Source organism: Hakea prostrata, chromosome 9 (assembly GCF_041222555.1).
Source record: "Hakea prostrata isolate BN-2017 chromosome 9, UWA_Hpros_2, whole genome shotgun sequence".
NCBI lineage: Eukaryota > Viridiplantae > Streptophyta > Magnoliopsida > Proteales > Proteaceae > Hakea > Hakea prostrata.
The window spans coordinates 48637799-48649944 of record NC_142608.1 but is presented as its reverse complement, the minus strand read 5'-3'; the positions used below and the strand labels follow the sequence as shown (position 1 = coordinate 48649944).

Here is a 12146-nt window from a genome sequence, read left to right as displayed (position 1 = left end):
TGGATCTCATGAACCGAGTATTTCATCATGTGCTTGATAAGTTTGTGATCATCTTCATTGATGACATCTTGATCTATTCGAAGAATGAAGAAGAGCATGTGAAACATCTAAATTTCACATTGCAAAGGTTGAGAAAAAAGAAGTTCTATGCTAAGTTTAGCAATTGTGACTTTTGGCTCTCTAGGGTAGTATTTCTCGGCCATGTACTTTCAGCCGAAGGTATTCGTGTTGATCCTGAAAAGGTGCAAGTGGTTGCCGAATGGGAAAGACCAAAGACTATGACTGAGATAAGAAGTTTCCTTGGATTGGCGGGATACTATAGAAGGTTTATTCAGAATTTTTCTAGGTTGGCTGCTCCTATGACTAAGCTAACTAGAAAGGAAGAGAAGTTTGTGTGGACCGAAGCTTGTGAGAAGAATTTCGAAGAGCTGAAAGTTAGATTGACAAGTGCTCCGGTTTTGACTATACGTGATAGTTCCAGTGGTTTGACAGTCTACACTAATGCTTCTAAGATTGGTTTGGGTTGCGTGTTGATGCAACATGGTAAAGTAGTGGCATATGCCTCTCGGAAATTGAAGAATTATGAGCGAAACTACCCCACTCATGATTTAGAGCTTGTTGTCGTTGTCTTTGCGTTGAAAATTTGGAGACATTAACTGTACGGTGAGAAGATCGCTATCTTCACAGATCATAAGAGTTTGAAGTTCTTCTTCACCTAGAAGGAGTTGAATATGAGACAAAGGAGATGGTTAGAGTTGGTGTCTGATTATGATTGTGACATCTAGTATCACCCAGGTAAGGCTAATGTTGTTGTTTATGCTCTTAGCAGAAAAAGTCAGAAGAAAGTATTGAACTTGAATGCTTTAAGTCAACCCTTGTTGTCTTCGATTGCATGTTTTGATTTGGAAGTTGTTTCTGAAGGTTCGAATTTTGTTCTCTCTGCTATGACAGCAAGATCCACCCTTAGAGATAGGATAGTTGCCCTGCAAGGTTCCGACCAAGAGTTGAAAGAGAAGATTGAGAAAATTGCTTTGAATCCCGAAATGGACCCTAATTTTTGTATGTCTATGGATGGTGCTTTGTTGTTTTGAGGTAGACTTTGTGTGCCAGATGTTGAAGAAATCAAGAAGGAAATATTGAAGGAAGCACACCAGTCAATCTTTACAATACACCCTGGAGGTACCAAGATGTACAAGGACTTAAGGGAACATTTTTGGTGGATTGGTTTAAAAGCTGATGTTGAAGATTTTGTTGCCAAGTATGAGACTTGCCAACATGTGAAAGTTGTTTGTCAACCTCCGTCAGGATTACTTCAGCCCCTTCCTATTCCTAGTTGGAAGTGGGAAGATATCTTTATGGAATTCGTGACTAGCTTGCCTCGGACAAGTAAAGGTAATGACACTGTGTGGGTGATTGTTGATAGGTTGACCAAATCAACTCATTTTATTCCTATGAAGATCACTCATACTTTGGATAAGCTAGCTAGACTTTATGTGAACAATGTAGTTAGTCTGCACGGAGTGCCTGTGAGTATTGTTTCTGATCGTGATCCTAGGTTCACCTCAAGGTTTTTGAATAGTTTGCAGAAATCCTTGGGAACCCAATTGAATCTGACTACAACTCATCATCCATAGTCTGATGGACAATATGAGCAAACAATGCAAACCTTGGAAGATATGTTTTGATCTTGAACACTTAGCTTTGGTTAAGTTTTCCTATAAGAACAATTTTCAAGCAATAATAGGCATGGCTCCATTTAAAGCTTTGTATGGTAAAACTTGTAGAACGCCTTTGTATTGAACTGAGACTGGTGAAAGAAGAGTCTTGGGTCCAAAAATGATTGAACCTACAACACGATGGTTGATATGATTAGAGAAAGGATCAAGTATGCCCAGTCTAGACAGAACTTATGCCGACAAGAGAAGAACCAATTTAGAATTTCAGATTGGAGAGAAAGTCTTCCTCAAAGTATCACCTATGAAGGTGGTGATGAGATTTAATGTTAAAGGAAAGCTTAGCCCTTGTTTCATTGGACCTTTTGGGATTCTAGAGAAAGGTTGGACCTGTTGCATACCATTTGGCATTACCCCCATCTCTTGCTAGAGTTCACAATGTGTTTCATGTTTCGATGCTTCGGAAGTACATAGAGAACCCGGAACACATACTATAACAAGCACCTCAAGGACTTAGTGCTAATCTTTCCTACGATGAAGAGCCAGCTTGAGATCCTAGACAAAAAGGACAAACAGTTGCGGAATCGCACCATTCCTTTGGTGTAGATTCGGTGGAAGAACTATAACCTTAAAAAAGCTTCATGGGAGAAAGAAGAAGGCATGAAGGAGAAGTTTCCTCATCTTTTTGAAAGCACAGGTATGCTTTCAATTTCGAGGACGAAATTCCTTTTAAGGGGTGGGGGAGAATGTGAAACCCAGCCCTATCCTAACCCTGACCCTGACCCGGAACCCTTGATGTTTGTAGGTCCGAAGACCTAGAGTGGTGGAAGAAGAGACTTGTGGGCCCTCGTAGTTGAAGACTTGGTGTAGGTCCTAACCCTTGATGTTTGTAGGTATGCTTTCAATTTCAAGGACAAAATTTCTTTTAAGGGGGGGAGAATGTGAAACCCAGCCCTGTCCTAACCCTGACCCTGACCCGGAACCCTTGATGTTTGTAGGTCCGAAGACCCGGAGTGGTGGAAGAAGAGACTTGTGGGCTCTCGTAGTTGAAGACTTGGTGTATGATTCGGAGCCCATGGATATTGACAGTGATGCTCCTTACTTGGATGCATTGTTAGTGTTCAATGGGAAACCGCACCTAGAAGAGGGGAAGCTTAGTTGAAGTACTTGATGCGCTTCCAGTCTTGTTTTGAAGGTATTTCTCTACTCTAGACTTGTTTATTGACTTGTAGGAGAAAACCCAACTAAATTCGGATCGATCTAGCCTTTCATTTCCCTAGATCAAGCATGTTGTCCATGCTTGGTCAACTGGGCCAGTCGACCAAGCCAATTGCCCAAATCCGAGAAAAAGATGATTTTTGGATATTCCCTTCTCTACTTAAGTGCTTCTCGTGTTTTGAACCCTATTTCACATTCCTAACTTGCTGAGACCATGGGGAGAGCTTCCCAAAGCACCTCCTTGGTAGTAGTGAAGATTATTCCATTCAAATCATTGCCAATCATTGCTTCTTGTCTCCATTAACACCTACAAGGTATGATTCATCACTCTCACTCTCTATTCTACTCTTTTCTTTTCTTTTCTTTTCTTGCTATTGTAACCTTGGAGTTGATGCTGCAACTTTGCAACCATCACTCCAAGTGTTCACTCTTAGCTAATCTATGATCTTATTCCATTTCTATTGATGCTATGCTCTCATTTCAATTCTTGCATATGCATTGCTATGATTCTCTTCTTAACTTCATGCATTCTTGTCCTAAACTGAGGTATGAAGTGTGCTAAGTCTATGTTCTATGCTAGCATATGATTCTAATCCTTTTCTTATCAGTTCCCCTAGCTAATTCCTTCATTTCCATTGCAATTTCATTTGATTCCAATTCATGCTATGATTCTTGTATTTAGAACATAGGGTTTAAATTTGGGGATTTCTAATTAGACCATTAGATTGTGTTAATTACTTGATTAATAGTGTTCTTATACTATTACAATGAATCCCTCCAAGTTTCGGATTGATCCGAGCCCCGGAAGATCGATTTCGGGCCAAAAAGCACTATTCAACCCCAACACTGTTCACTTGGTCGACTGAGTTAGTCGACCAAGTCAGTCAACCAAGCAGTTGCTGAATTGTGTACTTCGCCAATTTGATTCGTTCGACCTCCAATTTTCCCGAATTTCTTTTCTAATCTTTCATTTATGTTTGTCTAGGGTCTTAATACCATCTTTGGATCATTCTTTTTGTGACCTTTGGATTATCATCATTGTGGCTTAAGGTAAGGACGGTTATACCCATATGACATAGACTATGTGATTATTACACTGATGTTGGCAACTTAGTAGGCTCAACTTATTAGTTGTATTTAGACATCATTTGACTATTGTAGTTACCTTATGACAGTAGCACCATGTTTATTTACTTTGTTTATCATGTCTATTCATTCTTGTTATTTACTTATACACTTGATTATGTGATGATATGACGTATCTTTCAATATGATGATGTATCATGTATGTATGATATGATGAACTAAGAATGTGATTGGATAAGTATGATTTGGGATTGGGGAATGTCCTTTTGACATTTTTGTCCTTGGACATCAGAGGGAATAGTATGGGATGTTCTCCAAAGATGCCAATCGATGCTTTCCCGAATCATTGGATGACATACATAGGACTTGTCTAGATGTGTTGGCTAGGACATCCCCGTTGTATCAAACCCAAATCGGAAGGGCATTGAGACCGAATGACCCATGGTAGTAGTATGGTTTGATGGGTGCTCAAGACCGGTAACCACCCCGTGAGAGGACATAAATCATACTACGGATACCCGAAAGGGGCCATTTATTGGTAGGGTTGCAAATAGCTAGACTTGGGCTCACGGGTGCTTGAGACCGGTGGGTTAGATCCGTGAGAGGACGTGAGAGCTTCCCGTCTACTATTTGTGGATGACCAAAAGGGTTGGTGAGTCCGGTGAGTAATATCTGTGGTGACTCTAGTGTGAAGGATACCGGAAAGGATCCCGGGATGGGAGGAATGGACGTATCTAGATCTGACATGATATGACTAAGTAGATGACTTGCATTGGGCTAGGCTTCACCTTGACATGCGCCACTACTTAGACCAATGGTGATGTGAGAGAGCAGTGACTTAAATCCCAGCCATGGATTGTCCCAAGGGATGCAGGACCCATTACCAGCCGGTGATTGAGTGATTGAGACTTACCTAAAGAAGTATGATGCTATGACTTAAAGCATGTCTACCATAGAGACTAGCATATGTAGAGTTAGAATCATACTTGCATCATGTGTTTCATATCATCTTGCATCATGTCATGACTTGTAACATATGGTTTATGTATTATGGAATAACTACCTTGCTGAGTTCTCTCGAACTCATTCCTTTCTGTGCAATTGTTTTGTTAGATTTCTCTACAAGTACCGAAGAAACTGATGGCTCATACATCGAGGTGGACCAGGATTCTCATACTACACTGAAGGTCCTAGCCACTATGAAGGTTACGGTGAAAATACCGAGGGTGGTTACCCTCCGTACCAAGATTAGCCCAACCTTGGTGTGGGAAAGGCCTTGCTTAGTTTCCTTTATGTACACTTATAAGGATATATTGTATAAAACCAATGAGACCTTAGCTTAGGCCTTTATACTGTTTTTTTGGAAACCTTGATCTGTAACTTAAACTTTCACTGATATACTCGTGTTAAACTTTGGATCTATAACTTAACTTTGATTGATTTACATTCCGCTGCCACTAAAGGAGTGAATTCCGCTCACTTCTTTCCTTTTGATTATACCCTTAGTATCATTTTATTCCGCACTCTGATTATCTGTTCTTATCTTATTCTTGATGTCATTTATTATATGCTTTTACCTTAATTATTATTGTTCATGATTGTGTTATCTCGTATGTGGAAGGCATGGTTGCTTGATACTTGATCCTTGGGACTGTGGATCACATACCCTGGTATGCCTGGTAGGGTACTAGCTGGGTGGATGTGACATGCATTGTATGTCTCATATCATATTGCATCATGCTATGTATCTGATATCATGTTATTTATGTTATTATGGAATAACTTGCCTTGCTGAGTTCTCTTGAACTCACTTCTTTTGTACAAATATCTTTTGTTAGATTATTCTACAGGTATAGAAGACTATGAAGGCCAATATGAGGAAGCACAAGCTGAAGAAGCGTACTACATGCAAGGTGTTGATAGTTATGAAGATCTCGGTGATGATCCCTCGAGTGATCATGTTACGTACCATGATTAGCCCTACAGTGGAGTGGGAGCATTCGAGCTTGATTTCTAAAGTCTATGTTTATGAAGACGTTCTTTATAAAGTAGAATAGACTCTAGCATAGTTTGATTATTTCTTTCTTTCTTTTCTTTTGGAACCGATTGTAATATTCTTTTGACATTCGAACTACATTCCATGTACTTGTGGAGTGAGATTCCGCCTCACTCTACATTTTGATTATATACATGTATTGGTATCATTTCCGCACTCTGATGTTATTTTGTTACTTTGCTTTAATCTATTAATTAATATTGTTAACATTGATTTAGTCTTGTTCTTGATTATATTATTGTGAATGTGGGAGGTTGATTTCCTTGATACTGATCTTCGGGACTATGAGTCACACGCTCGAGTATGCCAGGTAGGGTACCAGCTGGGTGGATGTGTGATAACTCTATAGATTGGTAATTTTATACTTGAGATGGCTTGATTTAGGAGTATTTTTATCTTGTTTTAGTGTTAGTAGTCATTAGATGTAGTCTTATTGAGTCTTAACATGTTACATCTTGTATAGGTCATTATTGTCACTCTTACATGAATTTCTCTTCAGATTAATGGATGAATTTGATTAATCCTATTTCTCTTGAAAAATGTAGGGGAAGATCCACAATAGAAGAAGAATCAGTCCTCTAACTTTGCTATAAAGTTTGCTGCAACAATACGGAGCAGAATATTCTTAGATCCAATTCAAGTGGAAATGACTAAAAGGGCTAACTTAATGGACTTTCTTCTTGTCATTCCATGAAAGATATCAGCCGTTGATATCAAAGGAAAATGTTCTAATCCTACAAACCAATTTTAACCTAGGACTTTGGGGGAGAAGAAGGGAAGAAAAGAGGAGAGAATACACGGGTAAGGAAAGAGAGGACACGGAGCAAGACGAAGAACCAGAGCTGGACTCGTGCAGAAGCAAGGAGAGCTGCTGGAGAAGATGATCTACTGGAGAAGAAGGCTGGAGCTCGTGTGGAAGCATTGAGGCTTTAGTTTCTTTTCATTTTTATAACTTTATCTTCTTATCTTCTAGCTTAATGTTAACTATAACTACTACTATGTTTTGGATTTCTGTTATGGGCTAAACTTGTGCTGTGTTGGGATGATAGTAATACCTAAACCTTAATTTTGAGATATAACTATCATGTGTTCTTTAGTTTTACTGCAATACAACTTGTTGTCAATGAATTCAGCATGATATATATTGATTAATTTCGGTTCTTGATGAATCTTTCATGAACGATTGTTATGATTGAGTTAACTGGAAAGTTAATGTAGTCTAGATGCTTGTTGAATTGTGTGAGTTAGCATAATCCTTAATTAGTTTGTGTTAATTAGTAGGTTGGGAAGGAATACCCAATTACCTCACATTGCCATGATTGGGATTAGATTTAAATTGCTTTCATATTTCAATTATTCATAGGAATATGCAGATGTTGAATTAGGACGCTAATCATATATGTATATTGGAAAATACCTTTGTGCCATTTCATTCCAGGTTCTTGACATATTTTGGGCTGTAGTATTACTTTAGTATTTGCATTATAAAATTCAGGGGAAGGGAAACTTGACTCCCAACACTCTTTTCACTCACTAAGTTCCTTCTATTGCTTAATCTCCATTTTAGTTCTTTAGTTTAATTACCTGCCATTTGGTTATTTAGTTAGTCAATCACAAATCAATCTTGTTAATTTTGTTTAAATCAATTTTACTTTTACATTGAAAGTTAAGGATGGAATTCTCCGTGGGATCGATACTCTACTTACCATTTATTACTTGATTGTGATACGTACACTTGCGTAATATCTTGAGATACAAGCAACAAGTTTTTGGCGCCGTTGCCGGGAATTTTGTCATTAATAATTAGTGTAGAAGTAAGTTTTTGTTTTATCTATTGAAATTTGTTTACTTTGATATTAGTTTTCTTTTATTCCCAGGTACTTTTTCCCTTGTATGAACAAAGCTGCCGATCAAGAGTTGGTACCCTTTGACTTAGAAATAGAAAGGACATTTTGAGCTAGAAGAAGGGAGCAACGAGGCTTAGCAGCAGTTCCAACAATGGCTGAAGTAGTGACAAATGGGTTGAATAATATCGAGAATAATATGGCAGCTAAGGGTGAAGATAGAGATAGGGCCATCAGAGCGTATGCTGTCCCCATGTTACATGAGCTGAATCCAAGTATAGTAAAGCCAGAAATCCAAGCATTACATTTTGAACTTAAGCCTGTGATGTTCCAAATGCTTCAAACAGTAGGACAGTTTGGTGGGATGCCAAAAAAATATCCTCATCTTCATCTTAGACTCTTCATGGAAGTTAGTGATTCTTTCAAAATACCTGGAGCAACTGAAGAAGCTTTGAGATTGAAGCTATTCCCTTACTCATTGCAGGATAGGGCAAGAGCATGGTTGAACTCCATACCTCCACAATCAGTAGCTACATTGAATGATTTAGTAGAGAAGTTCTTGATGAAGTACTTCCCTGCAACAAAGAATGCCAAGTTCAAATATGATATCACTAGTTTTCAACAACTGGATAGTGAATCTTTGCATGAAGCATGGGAAAGATTTAAGGAGCTCTTGCATAAATGTCCTCACCATGGTATTCCTCATTGGATTCAAATGGAGACTTTCTACTATGGTTTAAGTGGACAAACTCGATCCATAGTGAATGCATCAGCAAATGGGTCTATATTGGTGAAGTCTTACAATGAAGCTTATGAGATCTTGGAGAGAATGGCCAACAACAACTACCAATGGCCAGCTAAGAGAGGTGCTGCAAATAAGAGAGTGGTAGGGATTTATGAATTAGATGTAGTGACAACTTTAACTGCACAAGTGTCATCCCTATCTAGTGTGTTAAAATCTGTAAACTTGGTTATAGCTGTACAAACTCAACAAAATACAGCAGTCTCGTGTACATATTGTGGTGGGGAGCATGTCTTTGATAGCTGTCCATCTAACCCAGAATTTGCTTACTATGTTGGTAATTTCAGCAATGCCAATAACCCATATTCTAACACCTATAATCCTGGTTGGAGGCAACACCCTAACTACTCTTGGAATGCTCAAGGACAGAATGTAGGCCCATCTTCCATCCCACCTCGACCTCATCAGCTTCCAAGTGCTCAACAACAAGTGAAAATTCAGCCTATGGAACCCTCTTCATCAATAGAGCTTCTATTGGAGGAGTATATGGCAAAGAATGATGCAATGATTCAGAGTCAAGCATCTTCATTGAGAAATTTGGAGAATCAAGTTGGACAGCTAGTTAATGTTTTAAGCAATCGACCTCAAGGATCATTGCCAAGTGACACAGAAAATCCTAGGAGTGAAGGCAAGGAGCATTGTAACGTTATTGCATTAAGGAGTGGAAAACCTCTAGAGCCACCTCATTCAAAGCCTAGCCAACAAAAGGGACCTATTTCTATCCAAGAAGAAATGCTTTGTTGTGGATGTCATTGAAGAATTGGTTTCAAAAGAGTTGGAGAAAGAGTGTATTAAAAACCCACTAGAGCTTTCATTGGCAATAGAAATTGAACAAGTGGATGATGAAAGAAGTAGATATATGGCTTGGTTAGAGGCAAGACCAGCTAAGGCATTTAGAGGGAGTGCATTGGAGCCTCTTGGGTTAGCTAAATGTGAAACTAAACCCTGTAAACCATCAATTGAAGAGCCACCTATGTTAGAGTTCACACCTCTCTCAAAACACGTTTAGTATACTGATTTGGTTGAAGCCAAGACACTCCCTGTTATTATTTCAGCGGTGCTAACAGAGGTGCAGGAAGATATGCTACTTGAAGTGCTGAAAAAGTGTAGAAGAGCACTGGGATGGAATATAATAGAGATCCAAGAGACCAATCCTTTAGTGTACAAGCTTAAAATTTGGTTGGAGAAATGTTGCAACAGGTATGTGAAGTAGCAAAGGAGTTTGAGTCCAATTATAGAAGGTGCACAAGAAGAAATCATTAAATGGCCTTGGGAACTAGAGCATGCAATGGATCAAGCACTATTGGGGTGCACCATTAGAGCATGACAAATCTTTAATCATCCTTCAAGATGCTTAAAAAGGGAGGCAACCCAATTTCATTGTTTTTAGTTATGTTTTTGGTTATTAGTTAAGTAGTTGTTGAATAAAGTTATGGGTAGTTTACAATTTTTGTTTTTTCTTACTCTTCACTTGATAATAAAACTAAAAGATGCATTGATGACATGTATTTTTGATGTGCATGGAGTGTGGGGAACACAAAGAGATTGAGTACCCAACTGCTGAACAGAGCATGTGGCATTACCCAGGAGAATTCACTATCTTTGTCATAGTTTTTGCTGCAACAAAGTTTTGTTCATTAGCTATGGGTCTGGCATCCTCTGCTACAAATTGTATTCTGTGTTCGTTGTTGTAGCGATGCTGCAGCAACACTACAACAAAGTTTTTTCAGCTAGCTACGGGTCTTGCATTCTCTGCTACAAATAGCATTCTGTGTTCGTTACTATAGCAATGCTGCAGCAAGGTTAAACCCACTCATCAGACCCGGTTTAACCTTGAACCCAACCAACCTATCGGTTCCACACTTCTAAACCTCTCTTAAAACATGCTGACCCAAAAATAAAATAAAATAAAATAAAATAAAAAACCCAAAATTGTTACCCACCTTCGCCCACCTCTGTGCTACCTTCTTCACCTATCTTGCCTACCCAACCAAACCCCTAAATTCCTCTCAATTTTCATCTTCGATTTCCTTCTCCATTGTCTATCCTTGCTGCATCAATGTTGCGTTCGATTTTTGTGTGCTTAGGGCTGCTCCAGTTGCACTCCCTCTTTGCATCAGCTAAGTGTTCACATTCATGATAATGCAGCAAATCCGTAGCTGGTTCAGGGAAGTCTTGTTCTCCTTCTTTCTCTCTGTTTTTCCATTACTTTATTTTTCTTTCTTTCGCTGTGAGGACACTACTCATTTTAAGTTTGGGGGTATGCTTTGCCCTGTTCCAATCATTGCATGTGTCATCTTGTCATCTTTATTTTCTAGATGTTCTTAGTTTCTTAATTGTTTTTAACTTTCTGTCGTGGTTCATGTTAAATGTTGAATACATTATTCTAGTTGCTAATTTCTAAGTTGCTATCCAACATTTTAGAGTCAGAGTTTTGTTATTTTGTTATTGTTGAGATAGTCTATTTTGTGGTGTTTCTACTGTTTGAGGCTGAAGCACTGTCAGTAGATTTTTTTTTTTTATTTTTTATTTTTAGTTTGTAAATGTGTTGTGTAGTCAATATGTGCTATTATGTAATTTGGATGGTAGTTAATTAATAAGAATGTTAGTGCTTCTTGATCTAATTTTGTTGGAGATCCTAGCACAAGTATGCTATAATGATCTGATGTATGCATTTACTCATTTCTCTGATGTCATATCATTGAGCACCAAGTGAGGTTTCAAGCTCTAGAGAACCTGGGAACAGTTGGACCAATGTGAAAGTTTAGGATTTTAGAATTGGTTGAATGAGAGATTTGAGACTTACACATTAGGGGTCCCTATTTGGGTGTTTCCAAGAATTTTGTGCATTGTAAGTTGGCTGAGGTTTGACTCCCTCCCTTACTCCACAAGAATAATGCTCCGCTGTTTTGGGCCACCTAGTAACCAGGAATATGCATGTAACCCATGTGTATTTTTTACATCAACAGTGGCCTGGAATATGAGCATATATATATAATAAGAGAGAGAGAAGAGAGAGAGAAGAGAAAGAAAGAAAGAATAATGCTCCGCTAATTTGGGATGCCTAGTAACCAGGATTATGCATGTAACCCATGTGTATTTTTGACGTCAATAGTGGCCCGGAATATGAGCATGCAAAGGCACTCTTGTTTGTGATCTTGTTGAGTAACTGGGTATCTTCATCACAAATGAGCGATATTCGCGTAAAAAGACAGGATGACAACAGCGGTTAAAAAAAAAAAAAAAAAAAAAAAAAAAAGAGAAGAAGATGGTTCATAAAGAATAAGTTTGGGGGTCAAATGCTCAAAATAGTGTGAAACAAGTTTTTGGGGTGTAAAATGATATGGGTCCCTAATTAGTGGAGAGGTAATCATTTGGTCAACATATGAGATCAATGAACTAAACTTGAGGACCATGATTCAGTTGGACTAGGGTAATTTGAGGCAAGATTCTTAACTTTCACACAT

The 12146-nt window shown here is 38.5% G+C and overlaps 1 non-coding gene across 1 annotated transcript; it reads right to left on the bottom strand.

Annotated features, from left to right (window-relative positions):
- Nucleotides 1-8469: 8469 nt before the first annotated feature.
- LOC149005394 (small nucleolar RNA R71) lies at nt 8470-8576 on the bottom strand. Its single transcript, XR_016170070.1, has one exon. It is a non-coding gene; the product is annotated as a small nucleolar RNA R71 (small nucleolar RNA).
- Nucleotides 8577-12146: the final 3570 nt, after the last annotated feature.